This window comes from Anolis sagrei, chromosome 2, assembly GCF_037176765.1.
Source record: "Anolis sagrei isolate rAnoSag1 chromosome 2, rAnoSag1.mat, whole genome shotgun sequence".
NCBI classification, from domain to species: domain Eukaryota; kingdom Metazoa; phylum Chordata; class Lepidosauria; order Squamata; family Dactyloidae; genus Anolis; species Anolis sagrei.
The window spans coordinates 264,075,498-264,099,010 of record NC_090022.1 but is presented as its reverse complement, the minus strand read 5'-3'; the positions used below and the strand labels follow the sequence as shown (position 1 = coordinate 264,099,010).

Genomic DNA, 23,513 nt, shown 5'->3' with positions numbered 1-23,513 from the left:
TTCATAAATGCTGTGATTACTTTAATTCTTCCAATGCAGGTAATGTACTCACAGCTAGATCCCTGTTTCTGCACTACTTTTCACAATAGGAGTAATTCCACCATGGCAGACATAGGCTAACTGTAGCCACACAAAATAGGTTGCATCTGCTTTCCTATACACAAAACTGAGGATAGAGCCCATTGAATTCAACAAGGATTCTTTTTTGAGACCTGGCAAATATGGTGATCCACCGACAGCTCTTCGAATAAGCTCCTGGGGAAAAGTCACCACCTGTGGATAATCACCAACTCTGAGTTATCTCAAATTGGTGATGGTATTTTTCCAGACAAGGAAAAAGCAGAGGTTTTTCATGACAACTCAGTTCTGCCTCTGATGTCCTGACTACATACAGTTTTTGTCTTGGCAAGCAAAGGGGAATTAGGGTTTAGAAAAAAAATACTCATCCCATTGAAGCAGAAATGAAACATCTAATTGTAGCTTTGAGATTCACCTCTGGATGTTGGATAATTGACTTCCCATTGGCATCCAGCTTCAACAATACATGAAAACCTTCGGCAATACATCCAGCTTCTGTTCTCAAGAATGTGAGTTTTCCTAAATCTTTTACCTGAACCCAAATGGAATGCAACTAGAAACAGCTGTGTCAACTCCCCCAGAGAAATAATCAACTATTTGTTTGGAAATTCTTTTAAGAAATGCCAAGGTTCAGAAATTTTGTGTGGTTATTTATTTATTTCATATCAAAAACATTGCATAAATTAGTATACAACTGATAAAAATAGAAAGAGTGCAGGTGGCTAAATATCTTTTGACCAAAAATGGACAACAGCAATGGCATTGTCTGTAGCTTCCAACAATTCTTCCTCTGTACATGAAGCAGGGCATAGTGGACAAGCATACAGATGCAGAGTTGTCTGTTCTGCTCCACAGTCACACAAGGTGTGGGATTCTTTTAACTGGTGCCATTTTGCCAGGTTGTCTTTTGATCCACCCACTCCACTTCTGAGTCTGTTCAGGGACTTCCAAGTTACCCATTTTAGGTTTGCCCCTGGAGGAAGACCCTCATGGGAGGCCATCCAGTTGGGATTTCCTGGTTTAGCTGCCCAGAGGGATACTCTTGCTGTTGCTGGGGGGACGCCAAGAGGAGTGGTAGTTCTCATAAAGCTTTTCCTTGATTTGGATCTGCTGGGAGAAGGCTGGTAGCCATGTTATGGATGGCTTTCACAATGTTCAACCTTATTTATCTCACATTTAGCAGCAACCTCCTATCGCACATCAGGGGGGCAATGCCAGCTAGCTTGTAGAGTTTATCAACAGGTGTAAGTTTAAGACATCCTGAGATTACTCTGCATTTTGTGTGATGGGTCAATTGTAACACTTAAAAAAAATCACACCCATCAAAGGGTTCAAGTTTTGCTTTTCCTTGAAGGAAAGGATGAAGAAACAGAAATCAGATATCTGAGCTATATTGCCTCCCTTTTTGTCTAGCAGCAGCAACAACAACAAAAATGAAAAAACAGAAGAAAGGAAGAAAGGAAAGAAGGAAGAGTATTTTACTGCCGGATATATCCATGACTTTAAGGTAAAATGGCTATGGAAAACACATTGGTTGATTATGTGGAGCCACATAAATTTGGATTTAACCAAATTTTGATGGATCTCAGAATTATAAGAAAATAAGTAACAGCAGAATTGGAAGAAATGCAAAATTCTCTGACAATACTGACTGGGTAGCCAGAATTTGGTGAAACTGGAATTCAAAACCCAGCAGGAGATAGTAGGATTGGACAAAGTTTCCTTGGAAGTTGTACATAAAGGCTTCAGCAAGAAGGTTGATAAGATCTAGCAACAGGCCTGGCTGGAGGTCAAACAGAAAAATCTGCATAGAAAAGCAGTAGCTAGCTTCATGAGATGGCAGATTCATGATTGGGTTGTTCTGAAGCATCATTGTAACAGGAACATCTATATACAACGAAAGAGAAGTGAAAAAGCAGAGAAACTCTTGTATGGACTATTTCTGTTTCTGAATGTACAACGGAATGGAAAAGAAATGTCTAGAGTTTAAGTAACAAAGATTTGAGAAATCATTAAGATTGACAAATTGATTAGGTTGATGGAAGGAAAGTATTTGTCAAACTTCAAGAGAGATTGGGAATTTAGTCATCAATATAAGATTGGGCAACTGACTAATTGTAAGATTTATGAGTTAGAAAAATGTTATGATGGGGCAACGGTGGTGCAACAGGTTAAACCGCTAAGTTGCAGAACTTGCTGATCATAAGGTCGGCAGTTCAAATTTGCAGGGTGAGATGATGTCCCTTTGCTAGCCACAGCTTCTGCCAACCTAGTAAGACAAAAAGATGCAAATGTGAGTAGATCAATAGGTTCAGTGGGAAGGTAATGGCGCTTCATGCAGCCATGCAGGCCACATGACCTTGGAGACATCTATGGACAACGCCGGCTCTTCAGCTTAGAAAGTGAGATGAGCAGCACCTCCCAGAGTTGGACATGCCTAGACTTAATGTCAAGGGGAAACCTTTACCTTTACTTTAAGGTGTATATGAAACACAAATGAATATTGTGTGTTTAGATTTGACTTAATGTCAAGGGAAAACTTTTACTTTTACTAATATGTTTTGAAATGTAGAAGTGTGAATATATCATATATTTTAAAGGGAGTAGACTATTCAGAACTAAAGAAATCATCATACAGAGGGTAAGAGATCGATAGATTAGTTTTTATGTTTGCTGGTTAGTTTTGCTTTTGTATGCACACTATTGTGTATTGGTTTGGTTTAGTAGTTTTGTTGTTGTAGAAATGCTTGTTTTTGTGTTTCATGTAATTTGTTTATTTGCATATGTCTTTGTCTGAGCAATGGTATGTTTGTTTGATTGAATAAAATATTTTTTAATGAACAGGGTTTATTTTTGAATAGAGATACAGTATACATTTGGGGTTACAATGTATACCAATGGCTATTGAAGCTCCGTCCCCAACAGAAAGAAAGTCTAATGGTGAATTTACACTGTAGAATCAATGCAGTTTGACACCACTTTAACTGGCAAGGCTCAATGCTATGGGAACCTGGGAAATGCAGTCTTAAGCCTTCTCTGCCAAAGAGTGCTGGTGTCTCACCAAACTACAAATACTAGGAGTCCATAGCATTGAACAATGGCAGTTAAATTGCTGTCAAACAGCATTATTTTCACAGTGCACCTTGAGTAATTGTCACTGAATCTGTGTACATTCCTCTCTCATTTTTATTTCTCTTCCCTACTTCCTTTGCTTGTCTTCCTCTTCTGCTACCACCTAAATTTTAGATTTGAGGGCTCCTAAGGGCAGACAGCTGTCTTTTGCCAGGCTTCAAAAAGATTTCTTTGGGAGATTTCACACTTCTCAGACTCCATCGTCCGGTATGGCCAGTGGCCAATTCTGGGAGACATGCAGTCCAAATAAGTAACTTTTCCAAGCACTGCTGTTTGTGCATATATTCGTTTATTACAATGCTTGTTTTTAATTCAAAACAAAGCTCTGTAAAAAGCAGCCGGGGTTATCCAAACCTTTGCGTAGTAATAAACTGTGATGACCCAAATAATTTTAAATGGGCATATTATCTCCCCTCTCTGCCCCCATCCCTTGCAATTACAAAGGGACCGTGCGTGTATTCTTTTCCCTTGAGTCTAACTGCTCTCTCACGAACGCCTACACCTCCTTGGATTTTTTCAAGCTCTGCCAGCCTAACAGACATTTCTCGTAGAACGACTCATACAATTACCTAATGGTGCAGAACAAGCACGACATCCCGCTCTGCTGCGCGCCCCATTTTGACAAGGATATGTTCGGTGTGACTCAGAATGAATCAGAGCCAAGAAAAAGAACTGCAGTCTCACAAACAATGCCTGGCGGTCTACAATTTACCGCCAGAATGCTGCACTGCCTAATCATCATTACACAACTACCAATTGTACTGTTCATTGTGCATCTGTAATACGATTTGTGTGTATACACCCATGATCACACTCAGAAGAAAATAAAAGATGCTGATTAACCACAGCAAGACCTAAATTAGTCATAATCTGTGATTACAAAATTGACTGCATCTTTGTTTGAAAATCAAGCATAAGTGATATAAATGTAATTGGGTACTTTGGGTGACTTTTTGGGGCATGGACAAAGATCTTTGCTCTCACTATATTCGATCAACAGTACATAAGGGCCACATCCATTCTTTCATACTTTGTTCCTTTGAAAATGACTCCACCTCATATGATCCCCAGTGTTTTAGTCCTAACTCGCAGAGTTATAGCCATATTTAAATATACAAAGTATGACATGTAGAAGATGGAAATGCTGCTCCAGAAACCAGAACATGAGCCAGTTAGCTCCATTTACAAGAAAATAGATCCTTCTTAAACATTAGGAGTAACTTTGTGACTATAATATCAGTCTAACAGCGCAATATACTGCCTTAGAGGGTAATGTATTTTCCTTCTTTGGAGGCTCCTATGGGATGGTCATTACTGAATGACCATCTCATAGGAGTACTATCATTGGCCACTGCAAAACCTTCCAATTCCATCATTCCATGTGGATGTCAGTAATCTGTAATTAATTTAAACATTTTCCTATTCGCTCAGATCAGGAACTGAGCAAGCCTGACCAAAATATTTTATTGGGAATATCACTTGGTTTGCTGCCACCTAACAGTTATGCAAGTTAAATGTATTGTCAAAGGCTTTCATGGCTGGAATCATTGGGTTGTGATAGGCTTTTCGGGCTATATGGCCATGTTCTAGAAGCATTCTCTCCTGATGTTTCACCTGCATCTATGACAAGCTTCCTCAGAGGTTGTGACCTCACAACCTCTGAGGATGCTTGCCATAGATGCTGGGGAAACGTTAGGAGAGAATGCTTCTAGAACATGGACATATAGCCCAAAAAACCTACAACAACCCAGTTATGCAAGTTCTTTCCTGGAATTGCAAGTTTCATTTTTAGAGTCAGAATGGGCAGAGATGGGTGGCTGAGCAGGGTCTGAATATATATTTCATGTCACCAAATCAAACCTCTCATAGGATCAAGTTTGAGCAGGAAAGATTCAAGTCTTTGCTATTAGTTTATACAGAAACTGGTGCTATGAATCACTAATAGCCACTTTTTATTCTCTTTCTTTTAGCATTTTATGGTAGTTCATCAGACAGAAAATCCCCCGTTTATGACAAAGTTACCCGCCTCTGGTGTAGTGGGCGGATGATGGAGTTCTATTGCAGTTTTGGCTTGGTTAACAAAGAAAGAACAGCTAAGGACCATTTTGATTCTAAAAACAAAACTTTTGTCAGCAGTGTTCATACCCTCCAGTATTTCACAGATGAAAATCAGAACACATATCTCTAAGCAATGTTACGAGTGTGCTCAAATGGCAAAAGTTCTGAATGAGAACACACACACATGTGGCAATATAGTAGTTTGTTTTTCTCTGAATCTTCTGGGAAGGGCAAGATTCTGACTTCTTCCCTCTCCTTGAGGAGTTGAGTGCAAACTACTTTTGCACATTTGAATGCAGTTTGCAGCAATTGAAGTAAGCTAAGGACAAAGAAAGAAAGTGAGAAGAAGCGAGAAACTGGAGGAGCTTCCAGGCAGCACTAAATTACAGGTTTTAAATGGGCAAAAAATCCTGGGATTTCAGAAGAGGTCTACATACATATCTGTTGGACCCGGGATTTCTGCCTCCGTTATCCAGACTTGATGTTTTGTTGGGAGATTTAGAGGCTCCCAAGATGGCCGCCATTGATCTTCCACCAGAAACGTCAGTGTTTTTTAAAACAAAATTAAAAAAACCCCTCAAGATGTTGATATGTGGATATGTGCAGAATCACTGCAGTGAATAAGTTACATTCTTTGTCCTGGCGAAAGAAACTGTGTTCTCCAGACGTTTCATGAAGTATCTGCCACACAAGCAAAGTGTATGGGGTAGGACTACTTATGCCCAAGTCAGCACTGAACAATCAAAAGGAACACACACTATCAGGCCATGGGCAGAACGTTGTTATTCTTGACACTATTAGAGCCTGGCTGCCTGGCCATCTGTCCAGAGAGATTTGGTTGTGTACTTGTCGCATCAAACAACAGGGTGCTGTTCCTGGGTTATACATGGCTGTTCCTGATTGCTCTTCTTGTGAAAAGATGTATAACATTGATCGGGGGGGGGGGGGGCACAACTTTGTCCTGGACAGAGGAAAATGTGCCCTCTACACATTTCATAAAGTTTCTGGCACACAAAGAAAGTTGTTGCATTCTACTCAATTTTCACCTTCTTTTTAGGAACCAACCAATCAGGAACAAACCTCTAAAAGCCAGGAACAAACCTAGATAAAAAAATTCCTGTGATTTCTGATTGCAGGAACATATAGATATTCAAAGATGCGAATATTCAGCCCAAAACCACAATATTCCTGCACCTGGAAATCTCGCATTCTTTGTCTTTTGTAGCGATTGCTTCCACATTTACAGGGGGAATGGCGGCCACCCTCCTGTTTGCTGTGAAAGCTCCTGGGATACAGATACTGCCTGGATGGGCCCTGGGGCATTTCTAAAGCAACTGAAACTGTGGAACAATAAGATTGACTAGGCCAGGGCTATCCCTGTCAAAACCGGACAAATGAGTAAATCAGTAGGAGAAGACACAGATAAGAGGGTTCTAGTTCAGTGACAGAGCATATATATTGCATGCAGAAATCCAGCAGTTCAATACCAAGCATCTTCTTAGAAAAACTTTCGTCTGAAACCCCCGATAACTGATGCCAATCCATACGGATAATTAAGGAAGTAGATGTCTATGACTCACTATAGTAGTGTCCCATAGTTCTAATAAAATTGTACTGGAACTCTGTTATTGTTTCACTGGATCTCCTGCTGACACAATCTAAAATGTGTTACCACCACATTAGGAGGAATAATCGTGCTACAAATCAGAACTTTAAATATCAATTAGTTTTTCTGCAAGAGACATTCACTACGTATCGTAATCAAAACAGTAGTTTGATGAGGCATCATTTTTGGGGACTTCTTGAAATGCTGGAAGAATCCTGATATTGTGCAAAGGATGAAAATGTTCTTTTCCTCTGATACTTTTTCTGAAAAGGCACCTGGAATGCAAAGAGGTTAATCTGCAGCAATGTTGTCAAATATCAACCCCCTCCCCCTCAAAAAGGTATTTTTATTGACTTAATACAAGTTTCACAATTGCAAAAGCTCTCTGTTTTGGTCCATCGAAAAAGTTCATTCTCACAACCACCTGGAGACCAGACATTTCAAGACAGATTAAAACTATTATCTGCCAAGGACAGAAGCCCCAGGGGAGTGGAAGAGAAATGTTAGACAATAGATTAATTTGAAAAGACCCACGCCCAAGGAGTTTCGCCCTAAAATCAAGGTACTATGCATGCTGAGTTTCCCCTTGTGCATTCATGATTATGATCTACTGAGATTTTTTTTTAAATTTACAGAGAGATGTGAACAAGGGAGATTCTTACATGTATGTGTTATATCACAGGGGACTAGGATACACTAACAGGAACATCGGCAGATATGATCCAGCACACTTAGAAAGAGCCTTAAAATATAATAATATGTTGGTGTTCGTGACAGTTTCTGTGTCCTGCTGAGAGGTGAATTCACCCAGGTAAACAGAGCAAGCAAGAATGACCTTGTTTAAAAACACAATGAGGATCAAACTCTTGAGGGCACGCAGGTATTGGGAAATGTCAGACACATACAGCGCCTTGACAAAATCTGTTTTGTTCTATATACTTTTCATTGAACTGTCTGTATTTTTGGATAAGCTTCTTTATTGTCTCAGAGGCCGGCTCCTTTTTTATTTTCTGGACATTACCTATAATCCTATCATGGCACTGCCTTATGCCATATGATTAAACCCAGTCTGAGCAGACTCCAACTTTAAATGGACTAATGACAGCTCTCTATACTTCCTGCCATGGGATAAACACCATCCGTCTCTGATGTCAGCAGGAGTACCCAGCTAATTTTATTTATTTATTTATTTACTACAATTTTATCCCGCCCTTTTCAGCTTGAAAGCAACTCAGGGTGCTATACAAGCAGGCAATAATTAGATGCCGAACACACATAAATAGGTCATTTAAAACAGGTTAACTCACATAATAAAATTCATAATCAAAACAGTTTAACACAATAAAAAGTCGATGTCCATTTGCATCTTTAAGCCATTCCATATTTGTCCACCATACTGAGTTGTCTGGTTACAATGAGGTTCCAAAAGCTTGCTCGAAGAGCCAGGTTTTCACTCTTTTCCTAAAAGTCAGGCGGGAGGGGGCCAATCTAATATCCCCAGGAAGGGAGTTACACAACCGAAGGGCCACCACTGAGAAGGCCCTGTCTCTTGTACCTGCCAACCGTGCCTGTGTGGCAGGCGGGACCGAGAGCAGGGCCTCCCCAGATGATCTTAAAGAAGGTTCGTAAGGGGATGAAATGAAAGCCCAGATCCTAAAGACCATTTTTCAGCCAATTAGGGGAGGGAGTGAGAATTTTGAATTGCTGTCAAAGGGGAATTAAATGTCTTGCACTGCACTGTAAGGATATGTCGGATTGCATCAAGTATCCTTTGTTTGTTGCCTTCAAACCTGGTCTACATTTCATCACCTGGCTGTAAAGGTAGCAGGGCACACCGGGCATGGGTCCGCACTGCTCCTTAAGTGGTTAGCTGAATTTCAGCTTCAGCAGTATGAAGCAGTTTTGGAAGATACTGAGCGAAATCATACACAGTGGCCAGGGTGTTTCTTCTAATACATTATAACAAACACTTGCACCTAGAGTAATATTGGTCATAGTGTGATTTTTCTCTAGCTGCTGCTACCAACATTCTAAGGAGGAGCATTTCCTAAAATAAGAGTAGATAAAGATAGACAGAAGAGACAGAAAAAGAGAGAAAACACAGCATTTTCATGAGTGAAATCATGCAGTGACTTTGTAAATGTTGTAGGCTGAAACACCTAAAAACAGCAACTTACCATCCAGCTACAAATTATCTAGCAGACTATTTCAATACAGTTTTGAAATGATGATTAAATTTTATATACAAAATCACACAACTGATTGGAATAAATAGCTGCGGTGTTCCTGTTTGGTTATAACATTGTTCCAGAGGAGTGCACAGGATTTTTCCCTTTGGAGTAATCATTGGGAAGTAAGGAGACCTCTGGAACTGATTAAGAAGTCATAAGAGGAAAAGTTATTTGAATAGAAGTACAATGTGTGATATGATTCACAAATAAACTAAGAGAAATAATACCAAGAGTACAGATAAACCTCAGCTTAGCAGAACAATGTTTATTTTATAACAGGAATGCATAAGCTGCTCCCACAAAAAAGACACTTGGTGATGTCTTATGTACCCAGAAAAGATAACAAATTGAAGGATGGGTGTGAAGGACCCTTTTATCATCAATGATAAGTTCGATGCTCTGACTTATCTGTGGTAAATGAAGATCAGAATAAATCGCACATTTGTTGTTTACCGCCTTCAAGTCAACTTTGATTTATGGTGTACCTATGAGTGAAACACCTCCAAGCCACCATATCCTCAGCAGCCCTTCCCCGATCAAGTCTGCCATCTGGAATGCATTCTTTCTCTTCTCTTATCACCATTTTACAAAGCACTGTAATCTTTTCTAGTGAGTCATCTCTTCTCATGATAAGTCAAAGTATGATAGCCTCAGTTAGTCATCTTGGCTTCTAGAGAGAGTTTGGACCTGATTTGTTATAGGTCCCATTTATTTCTCTTTTTAGTAGCCCATAATTTCTGTAGAACATTTCTTCAGCACCACATTTCAAATGAGTTACTTTTCCTTCTATCACAGTGCTTCTCAACCTGTGGGTCCCCAGACGTTTTGAGCTTCAACTTCCAGAAATACTAACAGCTGATAAACTGGGATTTCTGGGAGTTGTAGGCCAAAACATATGGGAACCCACAAGTTGAGAACCACTGTTCTATCAGTTTTCTTCACTCTTCAGATTTTACAACCATATATAGAAATAAGGGATGTGATACCATGGATCATCCTAACTTTAGCTTTCAGTTATACCTCAGGATTGTGTTTACTTCCCTCATAGCTGCTTTCCAAGCCCTAGTGTTCTCCTAATTTCTTGACTGCAGTCTCTAACTGATGACAGGAAAATCTTAAACAGTCGTACATATCAACGTATTAACAAGGAGCTCAGCATTAGAAGTCATTGTTTTCCCTGGGGGTGGTGACCCTGACTCACCTAACCTTTTGAAAGAAAACAAGCACAATTGCCTTTGAGTGTTTAAAGACTGTGAGACAATGTAATTATGGATTCTTTTGTATCATTCTGCTACTGATTTCCTTAGGCAGCCTGCTCTTATCCCCAAGCTGTTGTTTAGCAGAATAGGAATTCTCTTTGTTGCATATGATCCATAACTGAATTTCCTTCTATTCTCTCCCTGCTTGCAGTCCAGAAACCATGGCTCTGCTCATTTTCGGCACTTGAGAATCTCAGTGTTTTATTATCCACAGAAAGAAATTTATCTTTTTGGACATAAGTTTCACAGAAATGATATTTTAAATATAAATAATTGGGCATAGTTTTGCTGGTATTTATAGATCAATGGCTAGGAATCTTTTACTTCCATTCCTTTAACACTTTTCCTCTGCCACATTCTGAATCCTAATGCTTATTCATAACCATTTAAGAACAAAGCCAATTTGACAAGAGGAAGAAATCTTTATAGTTCTATTCCAGTAAAACCCAATTTATAGCTGATTTCTTCTCACAATGCCTAATGCATTCCATTCGCTTCTTCTGTTGCTACAAGCTATCATCTATCAATTCACTGGTGCCTAAACAGTATGATGTGTTGCCACCTGCTGTAGAAGCGATGAAAAATTTCTCAAAGAAAGAGAAGTGCAACAGCTGTGCATTTTGCCAAGCTCATTGAGTAGCTGACTTGTGCATAAGGCATTTTCTTCAACATGTATTATTGAAGTATAGTTAAGCCTGGGGGAAATTGAAATTCCAATATATTGACTGTGTATGATTATTTATTATTGATATTCTTAAACCACTTTTCTTGCCACAGGGCCACATAGTTGAATGTGAACAGTCAAGTTAAAAAGCCCCGAGCACCCAAATACAATTTTATTTCAAACCCGAATAGACCCATTAAAACACATAGCAAGTACATATCATTATCATCATAGGCAATTCCTCGTGACCAAGTATGACTGTCTTGGCAACGGGTTTATTAGTGACTGTAGAGGCCTATTCTGGATCCGCATGGCCTATTACAATGAAGACATTGATTTCTAGATGGAAGGTGGTTCTGTCAAGGGTTTGCTTGATGCGCCTTCCTCTTGGCACATTTCTCCTTTCCTCCCTTCAATGAATCTATTCCGGGCAGGACTACAGACTGGATGTAGGCCAGCAAAACCATTAAAATTTTAGCACAGTCTATAAATTAAAACCCAAGCTACATAGATGTGTTTTATCACCTTCCAAAAACTTGAAATATTCAGGACAGGATGCAATTGAGGAGCTGAGATATTGAGGAGAAAGGTGCCTAGGAAAATTCAAGAAACAAAAGATGGGGATAGCAAGCCAGTTCAGGGTCAAACAGAGTGTCCCTAGGAGGTCAAAGCAGTCCAGGGTCAATGTGTGAAAACTAAAACCAGCAGGAACAAATGGCAGCAAGGAGTTACCAAATATATAGGACTATAAGGACCAACGCAGCCTTTAAGAAACTAGACATGAGGGAATGTCATGAGGCCAGACAGAGGAGCTGTCATGTTAGCTCCTGAAGAAGGCTATTGAAATTTACCAGACCAAAACACATTGGACTAACTGGAAAAAAAATCTTTTTCAACAACTTGAGACTTTAGTATCTTCTCTACATAAATTCTATTGGATGTCACCAGTGCTTGTTGATTTTTATTCTGCAGATACAACTTGGAGCATCTGCAGAAGGTTATAAACATGGGAGCAGATTCACCATACTTATGTCTTTAGATTTCCAGTCAGCTTACTGTGATTGCATACATTTCTTATTGTTTTATTAGACAAGGAATACTCAGAGGTGGTTTGCCATTGTCTAACTCTGAAATAAAGCCCACAGTACCTGACAGTCCTTGCTAATCTCCATCCAAATACGAAACTGCCCGACCTTGCTTAGTTGTGAAAATCAGACATCATTATGGTATTTGGGTTCGATCTAAAGTAAAGTATGTACCTTCAAGTCACCCACCAACTTATGGTGACCTGGGCTTTCTTAGGCAAGGAATACTAAGAAGTGATTTGTCATTGCCTTCTTCTGAAATATAGTCTGTAGCACCTGTGGTCCCTTAAAGCAAATAAGCATTTTTTGTGCACAAATCCTATTTGTCATAAAGGTACATAAACCCTGTTTGTCTTAACAGCAATAACATATCATTGAATCTTTCATTATAACTGAATAGAGTCCTCCTGAGCAATGTTACATGGAGCACTGTTAGAAATTAAAAATACAGGTCTAAGTTGCTATAAGATAAACTTGAAAGAGGTCCCAGATATTCCTTTATCTATTTCCCCCCTCAACCCAAGAACTTCATAGAGAAATTTACATCTTGCAGGACAAAGTAGTTTTGTTTTTTTTACTGGAGGCTTTGCTCAGCCTAGCCTGCTCAGTTGATACATATAAATATAAACTTTGTAGTAATTCTCTATGTTACATATTAAGATGGACTGATGTCTGTCTTTAAAATGGTACAGTACATCGCTGCAAGCAAAAATGGCTTAATAAAAGCAGACTTTGTTCCTCCCAAATAATTTTGAATAATAGATCTCAGTGGAATCCTTAGTTCTAGTTTGTGATTTGTTGATAATGTGCATTTTATGGTTCTTCTCTCTGGGGTTGTAGTGGAAATCCACAATGCTGGAGGCAAAACATAAATAAATATATTGTATCCCCCTAAAGGACCTCATCTAAAGCTTCTAGAGATGCTGAGTGTTCTAAGCCCATATCCAAAGTGATTTAGCTGACCATTAACCAAAATTCAAAATAGACATATTTATTAGATCAACTAGAAGTGCAAAACATATCATGCTACCATTCGAAATGACTTCTTCATTTAAAAGACAATTTTAAATGTGTAAGAAAAACAAAAGGAACATTGTTGGAGTTGCGATAGCCTGCTGGTCTGTATCTTGTGGGGCTGGAAGTTATAACAAATATTTGTATTGGCAGAATTTTCAGTCCTTACCATCTTGCCACCGGAAAGAGCAACAATGTAAGGATAAAGGTTGAAAAAGAAGGAATGGTAAAGAAAACAAACAAACATGGCAGCAGCTTTAAAACTAACTGGTTTTTATTTCAGAATGAACTTTCATGGAAGTAAACCCACTTCTTCAGGTGCAATATCAAATTATATTGAGGTCTCAGGTATAAAGCATATTTATACACTTGTGCGAGTGGCACCGAATGGAACGGGATTCAGAAGAATGTGAACCATATCCTTTGCCCTAAATTTTCAAGGGGCTGTGGAGGTAATACAGGTGTTTTAGATCTTTAAAGCAGGCAGTTAGTGAGTGGAAAGCAATAAATATACTTACCGGAAATCAGTTTCACTGGATTGAAAACTCTCTCTGAGGAGACATGTTTTTTTATATGTGCAGTTACAAGGACTCTTGTATTAATAAATGTAGTGTTCCATACAGGTTCAAGGATAGTTGTAAAAGGCCAGATACGATTGAATTCATAGATTAGCTAGTGTTGAATAATTATAACCAACCGCACAGGATCATGAAAGTAAAACCCACATGCACAGATGAACGTTTGTGACTTTAAAGGACCAAGGACCCCCTTGTTTGGGTATCAGCCAGCACACCAACGACTTAAATCAAGAAATAGTTTTCTAAGATCTACAGAGACACTCGCTAGAACACCTCAGCAAGCGAGAGTCCTGCCAAAAGTGGCAGGCTCAAACCCAGAACCTCAATTAATGGCAGGTACCAAATGAGAGACTCCCTCCTAGGCACACAGAAAACTGGGCGAATTGGAAGGCGCTGAACAGATTGTGCTCTGGCATCACAAGATGTAGAGCCAACCTTCAGAAATGGGGCTACAAAGTAGAATCCACAACATGCGAGTGTAAAGAAGAACAAACCACAGACCACCTACTGCAATGCAGCCTGAGCCCTGCCACATGCACAATGGAGGACCTCCTTGCAGCAACACCAGAAGCACTCCGAGTGGCCAGATACTGGTCAAAGGACATTTAATAGAATACCAAGTCTGCAAACTTTGTGTTTTCTTTCTTTGTTTGTTTGTTTTTAATGCAATACAATTGTTTTGGTTTTGCTCCTGACACGATAAATAAATAAATAAATAATAACACTTTATTTGTACCCCGCTACCATCTCCCCAAGGGACTAGGTGCGGCTTACATGAGACCAAGCCCGCATACAACAATACAAGCAAAACAACAGTACAAGCAATTAAAATAAAAACATAGACAATAAAATATACAACATTATCAATAAGACAACACACAATTAAAACAGTGGGAAGGCCAAACGTAAAGTTAAAATGGAAATAATGCTGGGACATGGACAAAAGGTGATAGTGGCGTTTGTGGAAGGGCATACGAGCAGATCTAAAAAATGTAAAGTGCTTTGGAGGACAAAGTGTTATGGGATCATTATTCTGGGAAGGCAGACTGGAACAACCACGTCTTCAAGCTCTTCCTAAAGACTGCCAGAGTTGGGGCATGCCTGATGTCTTTAGGGAGTGAGTTCCAGAGTCGAGGGGCCACCATCGAAAAGGTCCTCTCTCTTGTCCCCACCAACCGCGCCTGCAATGCTGATGGGATTGAGAGCAGGGCCTCCCCGGATGATCGAAGGGATCGTGTGGGTTCGTATACAGAGATGCGGTCACGCAGGTAGGCGGGTCCCAAACCGTTCAGGGCTTTGTAGGTAAGAACCTGCACCTTGAATTGGGTCCGGTAAATGAATGGCAGCCAGTGGAGCTCCTTGAACAGGAGGGTTGACCGCTCCCTGTAAGGTAATACAGTAAGGTAATAATCAAGTCATACAAAAATCAAGAGTTTGGGGCTGTTAGGGTTGGTCTCTGGACTTCAGTTCAAGGCTTTGTGGTCCAAGCTCCATCTCAAGTGTACCCTGAGAACAGCAGGTGATTGTGGCAGGGAAAACAGGCCAAACAGGACTTTGAGGAGCATCCTTTCTTCTTATTTTAACAAAAATTATAGTCAGGGGACAGACAGTCAAGGATGCAACTTGTTTATTTATTTATTTATTTATTTACGGCATTTATATGCCGCCCTTCTCACCCCGAAGGGGACTCAGAGCGGCTTACAATATATATTTTCATACAATATATTATTAGCATAGTACAATATCTCCAGCAAAGGATCACCGCCTTGTTGTGGCGCTGGAGCTTGAGCACCTCAATGATGTAATGAGCGAAACCGTGAAGGGTCACCCAAGACGGGACGGTCGTGGCTGAGAGGTCAGACCAAGCGTGATCCCTGGGGAAGGCAATGGCAAACCACCCCAGTATCCTTGCCAAGAAAACTAAATGGACCAGTACAACCAGAGATATGTTGGTATGCCATTGGAAGATGGGACTCCCAGGTCGGAAGATGGCCAAAATGCTACTGGGGAGGAGCAGAGGATAAGTTCAACTAGCCCCAGATGTGATGACGCAGCTAGCTCAAAGCCGAAAGGAAGGCTAGCGGCCGACGGTACTGGAGTGGTGACGGCCGACAGGGAGCTCTGGCGTGGACTGGTCCATGAGGTCACGAAGAGTCGGAGACGACTGAACGAATGAACAACAACAACAACAACAACAACAATATCAGTATATATTACTATATTGCACTATACCATTATATTGTAATATTATTAGTAATATTATATGTAATGTAAATATATAATTATAATATTGTTGCCAATGTAAATTTCATTTTGTTTCCTCTAACAACATAGATTACCCTTTTCTAAAATAACATGGTACGCATTCACAAGGAATTGTGCTTAGCACCAAGACAGAAGAAACAAACTTCATTTGTAGATTTGTAGGTCCTCTCTCATTCAGACTCAAAATCCTGGCTACGGGCCTAGCCACAGGGAGGAGGGAGCAAGCTTGTTTTCTGCTTCCCTGGAGACTAGGACGCGGAACAATGGCTTCAAACTACAAGAGAGGAGATTCCATCTGAACATGAGGAAGAACTTCCTGACTGTGAGAGCCGTTCAGCAGTGGAACTCTCTGCCCCGGAGTGTGGTGGAGGCTCCTTCTTTGGAAGTTTTTAAACAGAGGCTGGATGGCCATCTGTCAGGGGTGATTTGAATGCAATATTCCTGTTTCTTGGCAGGTGGTTGGCCCATGAGGTCTCTTCCAACTCTTTGATTCTATGATTCTGGGTCTGCAGCCTTTACAACGTTTGATCCATTTGGCTGTTCTCTCTGTCTTCAAATCCATGGTTCACCTCTTCAGAGCCATGACAAAACAATCACAAGCGACAAACATTCCTTACTCCCCAACTTTGGCCTTCCAAACCTTTTGGACTTAATCTCCCAGAACACCTGACCATTGGCCAACCTGGCTGAGGCTTCTGGGAGTTGAAGTCCAAAGCTCCTGGGGGAGTGACGTCACCCCGCCTCAGTGCTGGGCCCTCACGCGCCCCTCCCTCAACGGCCTCCTCATTACCCGCCTCTCAAGCCCGGGCTCTCGCCAACGGACCAATCAGAGCACGAGAGGCGCGCCGTTCCATTGCGTCAAAAACCAGAGAGGGAAAGCTTTTGGAGGCGGCGTTCTAAAGTCCCGCCTCTGTCTTCCCGATCAAGGCGCCGATTGGCTGCCAAGTCTCGCCCTGTCAGCGGGACTTTAGCAAAAAGCTGTCTGGACCAATAAAAGCAGCCCTTGCTTTTCACCCTGGCAGTTTGAAACTGTCGGGGTTTCTTTTGCTGTGGGAGTGAGGCGTGGCGGAGAGTCAGGTGAGGAAGGGTTCTCAGTGGGTTCTCTACCTTTGGTCCTTCAGAGCAGGCAGGGGCAAACTTGGGCCTGCCAGGTGTTTTGGACTTCAACTCCCACCATTCCTAACAGCCTCAGGCCCTTTCCTTTCCCCCCTCAGCCGCTTAAGCGCAGTTGGCTCCTCATATCCATCATTCTGTTCCCACTTTCTGTAAAGGACAGCATGTTGTTGTTGTTTGGACACCAGCATTCATTGATTTTGGTTCATGCACAGCAAAGGTAAAGATTTCCCTTTGAAATTAAGTCTAGTCATGTCCGACTGAGGGTTGGTGCTCATCTCAATTTCTATGCCGAAGAGCCGGCGTTGTCCATAGACACCTCCAAGGTCATGTGGACACCCCCAAGGTCCAGCTGCATGGAACGTTGTTACCTTCCCGTAGCTATTGATCTACTCACATTTGCATGTTTTCAAACTGCTAGGTAGGCACAAGCTGGGGTTAACAGCTGGAGCTCACCCTGCTGCTTGGATTCTATTGATCTATTTATTTATTTATTTATTTATTTGGTATGCTTGTATACCGCTAATATCTCAGCCTGTGCGGCGACTCATTGCGGTTTACAACATGTTAAAATATACAATTCATTTAAGCATATAAAATTAAAATTAAAATACATACAAAAAACATACACAGTATTGGGCCACCAATACAGATCGGGACATCTCATAGTTAAAATCATCATCCAATTCGTTATCTTGATTGCTAATCCATGGTCAGATAAAACATCACATCGAAGGTCAATTGAAGACTTGCTCAAACATCCAGGTATTTATAATCTACTCAGATTTTTATGTTTTTGAACTACTAGGTATGCACAAGCTGGGGTTAACATCAGGAGCTCACCCCACTCCCTGGATTCAAACCGCTGACCTTTTGGTCAGCAAGTTTAGTAGCTCAGCTGTTTAACCCGCTGTGCCACTGGTGGCTCATACACAGTAAAGCCAAGTAACTGTAATATAATAACAATAATAATATTTATTTATTTACTTTACTTGTATACCGCAGTTTCTCAGCCTAACAGGCGACTCAACGCGGTTTACAACAAAGGTACAACAGTCAACAATATACAATTTAAAACCATAAAAGCATAATACACAATATTGACACAACAATAACAACCCAATGCATCTCATGACTAAAATCGTGATCCAGTTTCGTCGTCCATATTACCATTCCTGTAATCATCACATTCATTGCATCGATTAACCAAATGCCTTATTTATTCATGTTTTTGAACTGCTAGGTAGGCACAAGCTGAGGCTAACAGTGGGAGCTCACCCCACTCCCTGGATTCAGACCGCTGACCTTTTGGTCAGCAAATTCAGTAGCTCAGTGGTTTAACCCGCTGTGCCACTGTTGGCTCATACACAGTAAACCCAAGTATATTCCGCTTTTCTTCCAAATGGGACCCAAAGTGGCTCACAACATAATACAATACAAATCAAAGCACATTTACCATAAAATGCAAGACAGAAATCACACAAAGTGTAATAACGTCTGGAAATTTATTTATTTCTTTATTTGCAATGATTGAATACTGCCCTTCTCAACCCCGAAGGGGCCTGAGGACGGTTCACAGTGTTAGCAACAATGCAATGCCCTCAATAAAAATAGTATAAAACATTAAATTGACTCTCCCCTAATAAAACATTATTAAATACATCACATAAAATAACATAACATATCACACAGAGACGTACTGTTTTCCGTAAACAGTCATTGGTCATTGCACTAAGATATAAATAAATATTAAGAAGTAAGATAAATAAATATTAAGCATTAAAAACATTTAAAAGCAATTACAGTAATCACGGAGACTCATCAATTAAATAGTATGTTTAGCTAAGTTCAGTGCAAATTGACCTTGCTGTCATTAGCAATTGAATTCATTCATCAAAAGCTTGCTTGAACAGGTTGGTCATCAACGGGTTCTTGAAAGATAACAGGGAAGAGGCAGTTTTAATCTCAATGAGGATTAATATTAAATAATTAATATTTAAATAATTAAATAATGTTAAATGCCTTCAGATTCCCTGTTGATATATGACAATTCATACATTTCATTGAATTTTCTTAGGCAAGGAATGCTCAAGAGTGGTTTGTTTTTACTCTCCTCTGAATATGGTCTATAACTCATAACTATACCTTGGTAGTTTTGGGCGAGTCGCACACACTCAGCCCCAGAAAATCTGGTTCACCTTAAGTCAGATTGCTTTGGATCAATCTTGGCATTCCGTGGCTGTCTCCCTTCCCACTGAAAACCAGGTCTGAGCCTAATTAGCTTCTGATATCAGGCAGGAAATGATGCATCCTAAAGGTAAATGTTTAAGTCTGCTGACCTAGGGCCCTTCCACACAGCCATATAACCTGGAATATCAAGGCAGATAATTCACAATGCCTGCTTTGAACTGGGTTATCTGAGTCCACACTGCCATATAATGTGGGATTTTATACAGCTGTGTGGAAGGGGACCCAGTTGCTTAAGCCACCTACATATCTGTCATGGTTGCTGCTGCTGCTTCTTTCTTCATTATGGTGTCTGTTGTTGATTAGTAATTCACATATTCAACTTTTCCCTAACCATATGAGTTGACATACTTATTGATTTAAGAAATGCACGAATTGTTCCTCAAATAGATATTTGAGGTTGTAGGCAAATCAAATGAAACAGTAACAAAATCCTAGCTATTTTATTATAATGAATTTGGGAGGGGCGAGAGACATTAACCAATTAACTATTTTTTGTTTTTAAAAGTTAGTGGCCATAAGCAATTTTAGTCCCTCGTATAAAATATGAGATGACTAAACTGAGCTACTTTATAGGCTTCTTGTTAATATATGGCCTGTTTACTACATAGACACATACCTTGAATATGTATTAAAATTAATATGTATTAAAATTAATTCATAACTATGAATAATATTAAAATAATTAAACTTAATATTCCAATATTAATTTAAACATTAGAACAATAAGTGCATGTAATAATTTGATAGTTACATTAGGTTGAGGTGGGGGAAAGCTGTGTTTTTCATGCTGCATATGTGTTTAATTATTTCACTGTTTGGTTTGGTTTTATTTTTTAAACAGGGAACAGAGCTTAGCCCAGGCAAACTAAGGGCCGCGGGCTGGACACAGCCCTCTGGGCACTTATGCCCAGCCCTCCAAATTTTCCCTGCCCTATGGGCATAATAATGCATCTTTGTGCAGAAAGGACGGGGGAAGAAGGCACGTGGCGACTGGAAGCTCCCTAGAGTGCACTTAGCCTGCTACGTGCCTTCCTCAGGGTCCCCTCCCAGCATAAGGATGCCAGGAGAAGCATGGCCAGGGGACTAGGCAGGCGGCAGCTAAGCAAGCTCCAAAGCCTCACCCTCCTCCCAGCATAAGGATGGAGCAAGCAGCCCCATCCTTATGCTGGGAGGACAGCCTGAGGATGACCTGGCCCCACCCCTCCCATTCTGCCTCCTCTCCACCCCCACCCCAGCCTGGTCCTTCTGGCCCAGCCCAGGGCAAAAACGTTTTTCATGCCTGGGTTAGCTGCTAGTTTGTGTTGATAGGGATTGTGAGAAATCATGGGGTTGGGATGTTATGGGGTTGTTTGTTGTGGGTTTTAGCCTTTTAATTGACTGTGAAATAATAATAATAATAATAATAATAATAATAATAATAATAATTGGACTGTTTTGGCCACAATGTGCAATACTCTGTCTATGTTTTTCATTTACCTAATTGTTTATGTCTGGATTAATTATGGATTTTCACATCTGCTATGTATTAGCCTTAAGCAACATTTTATACTGATCAAAATAAAATCTTAAATCAAGAACAGAGCTGGGAGGCTGTTGTATTCTGCAAGCTGTTCATACCTTCATTTGAGTAAGTCATCCCCAAGAGCAGTAAACTACTCCATTAATCTTAATCAAGGTCTGCAGACTCTGTTCCCGTGACCTTAAATGGCTTCTTCTGCAGTAGTGCAATTTAGGTTCTTAGCCTGCAGACTGGACCTGTAGGCTAGACCTGTATTAATGTATTGTCAAAGGCTTTCATGGCCAGAATCACTGGGTTGTTGTAGGTTTTTCAGGCTGTATGGCCATGTTCTAGAAGCATTCTGTCCTGACCTGTATTTATAACTTGAAGTATTTATAACTTGGAGGGATTTTTTAAAGCCCACGGCATATGTGGAGAATAGAATACTGGACCTGCATTAGCATCACTAAGATATTATAAGAACCTTAGTGAGATTATTCTGCAGTGAAGGCTATCTTATTTCCCATTAACTTGTAAGGGAAGTGATATGCTTTTTATGAAAGTCTTACTTGTACACTGCAAATACGAATGCCACAGAGATGAGCTTTCAATTAAAAATCCCTTTATTAAGATTTTCTCCACTTTTGTTTTCCTTCAAGTTTTATTGCTTCATTTTGTTCCTTTGATATCTAGCCCTTGTTAATTTGTTGAAAATTATTTTTCTTTTGAACAAAAAGGATTAAAAAGCAAATAACCAAACAATATGAGAAAATAATGAAACAGAAAATAATTATCAGTAATAACCAAACAGCAATAAAAACACAGTTGGGCGCCAGAAGAAAGAAAAAATCCAAAAGAAACAGTAGCAGAATTGTCAAAATTGAAAACTGAGTTTTCATCTTGAATCTATAGGAGTCCTTCACTTTATTTTTATATGTCTGGAACAAGCCAGGTATGAACTACAGGAGTCAGTATTTGCCTCGAGATAAAGCAATTTTAATGCATCTACATTTTATTACTTTATTTTAACTATTTTTGAGATGGATTATTTTTGTACACTTACTTTGCTGTGTAATGTTTAATAGTGTCATGGAATTGAAGATAAGGTAATTTTATTAAAAGTATAAATCGCTTGCCTGCTCAAGAAGTTTCTCAAAGATGTTTCTCAAAGTTTAAGATGTCAGCACAATAGTACAGTAAAATAACAAGAGATTAAAATAAGTTATTGCAATTTTGAAACTGATCAAATGTCCAGTGAAACAGTCATCATCGCCGATCACTTGTGTCCATGTATGATTGCCTTCCAAGTGTAGTATCTTGGCAGTGGGTCCTTAGGTGACTGTAGAAACCTATTCTTGATCCGCATGTTCTTCCACAGTGATTTCCAGGTAGAAGGCGGTCCCAGTCAGGGTTGGTTTGACATGCCTTCTTCTTTACAGATTTCTCCCTATCGCCCTCCATCCATGCATCTTCGAATTCCACAGCACAGTTGGTAACAGCTGACTTCCAGTTAGAATGCTCAAGGGCCAGGGTTTCCCATTTCTCAGTGTCTATGCCACAGTTTTAAAAGTTAGCTTTAAGCCCATCTTTCAGTCTCTTTTCCTGTCCACCAACATTCCGTTTTCCATTCTTGACTTGAGAGTAGAGTAATTGCTTTGGGAGATGGTGATTGAGCATTCGGACAATGTGGCCAGTCCAGCGAAGTTGATGGCGGAGGAGCATCGCTTCAATGCTGGTGCTCTTTGCTTCTTCCAGCATGCTGACATTTGTCTGCCTGTCTTCCCAAGAGATTAGCAGGATTTTCAGAGGCAACACGAGGATTTTCTCAGTTGCCCACACTTTTTCAATGATCTGGTGGAGTTGTTGTGTCAGCTCAGGTCCCCCATCTTTAAAGATTTCAGTAGGGACCCCATCAGGTCCGCTGGATTTGTTGTTTTTTAGCTGGGCGATGGCTTTGCTGACTGCCTCTAAACTAAGCAGTGCTGCAAGCTCATTCCTCGTTTATTGTTGATGGATTTGCGAGAGAACCTCTTTGGCCACATTGGAGCTGCGGTTAAGGAGGTTGTGGTACTTCTCTTTCCAATACAATTGATCTCTTTAATATTCAGGAGTTTGGTTCCATCTGATGAATGTAGGGGGTGTATGCCATGGTTTCTTGGGGCATAGATGACCTTTGTGGCATTGAAGAATCCCCGTGCTTTATGGACTTCTGCAAAGTTTTGTATTTCTTGAGCCTTTTTTGTTTAAGAGGTGTTCTTGCGTTCTCTGGTCCTTCTTTGGACCTCAGCTTTTGCACTGACATAGATCTTTTTCTTAGTAGCGCAGTTGATGTCTGCCATATTTGGAAGGCTTTCCTTTTCTTATCAATTAACTGTTGGATCTCGTTATCATTTTCATCAAACTAGTTTTGATGTTTCTTAGTTAGGTATCCAGTGGTTTCTTCAAAGACTGTGATAATGGAGGTCTTCGGTTTATTCCTATGTTGCTCAACATTTTCAGGGTGTTCTATAGGTAGATGATCCTTGAGTGTTATTTAGAGAAGGGCTCGTTTGGAAGGCTCTTGAAGGGCTTGGGTGTCCATTTTTCGCCTTATCTTTTTTCCTGCATTTGAGGCGATATTGATGGCCATTGTAGATCAGATTAACCTCTGGTCTGTCCAGTAGACATCAGCACCTGTCATGG

General features: G+C 40.3%; 1 protein-coding gene across 3 annotated transcripts in view; it reads left to right on the top strand.

Moving 5' to 3' along the window:
• The first annotated feature begins 16,930 nt into the window (after positions 1-16,930).
• POC5 (POC5 centriolar protein) overlaps positions 16,931-23,513 on the top strand; it is a 38,088-nt gene continuing 31,505 nt past the window's right edge. For all 3 annotated transcript variants that reach the window (XM_060761644.2, XM_060761643.2, XM_060761642.2), the window contains exon 1: positions 16,931-17,047. The gene's annotated coding sequence lies outside the window, so the exon portion shown is untranslated. The remainder of the gene's footprint in view (positions 17,048-23,513) is intronic.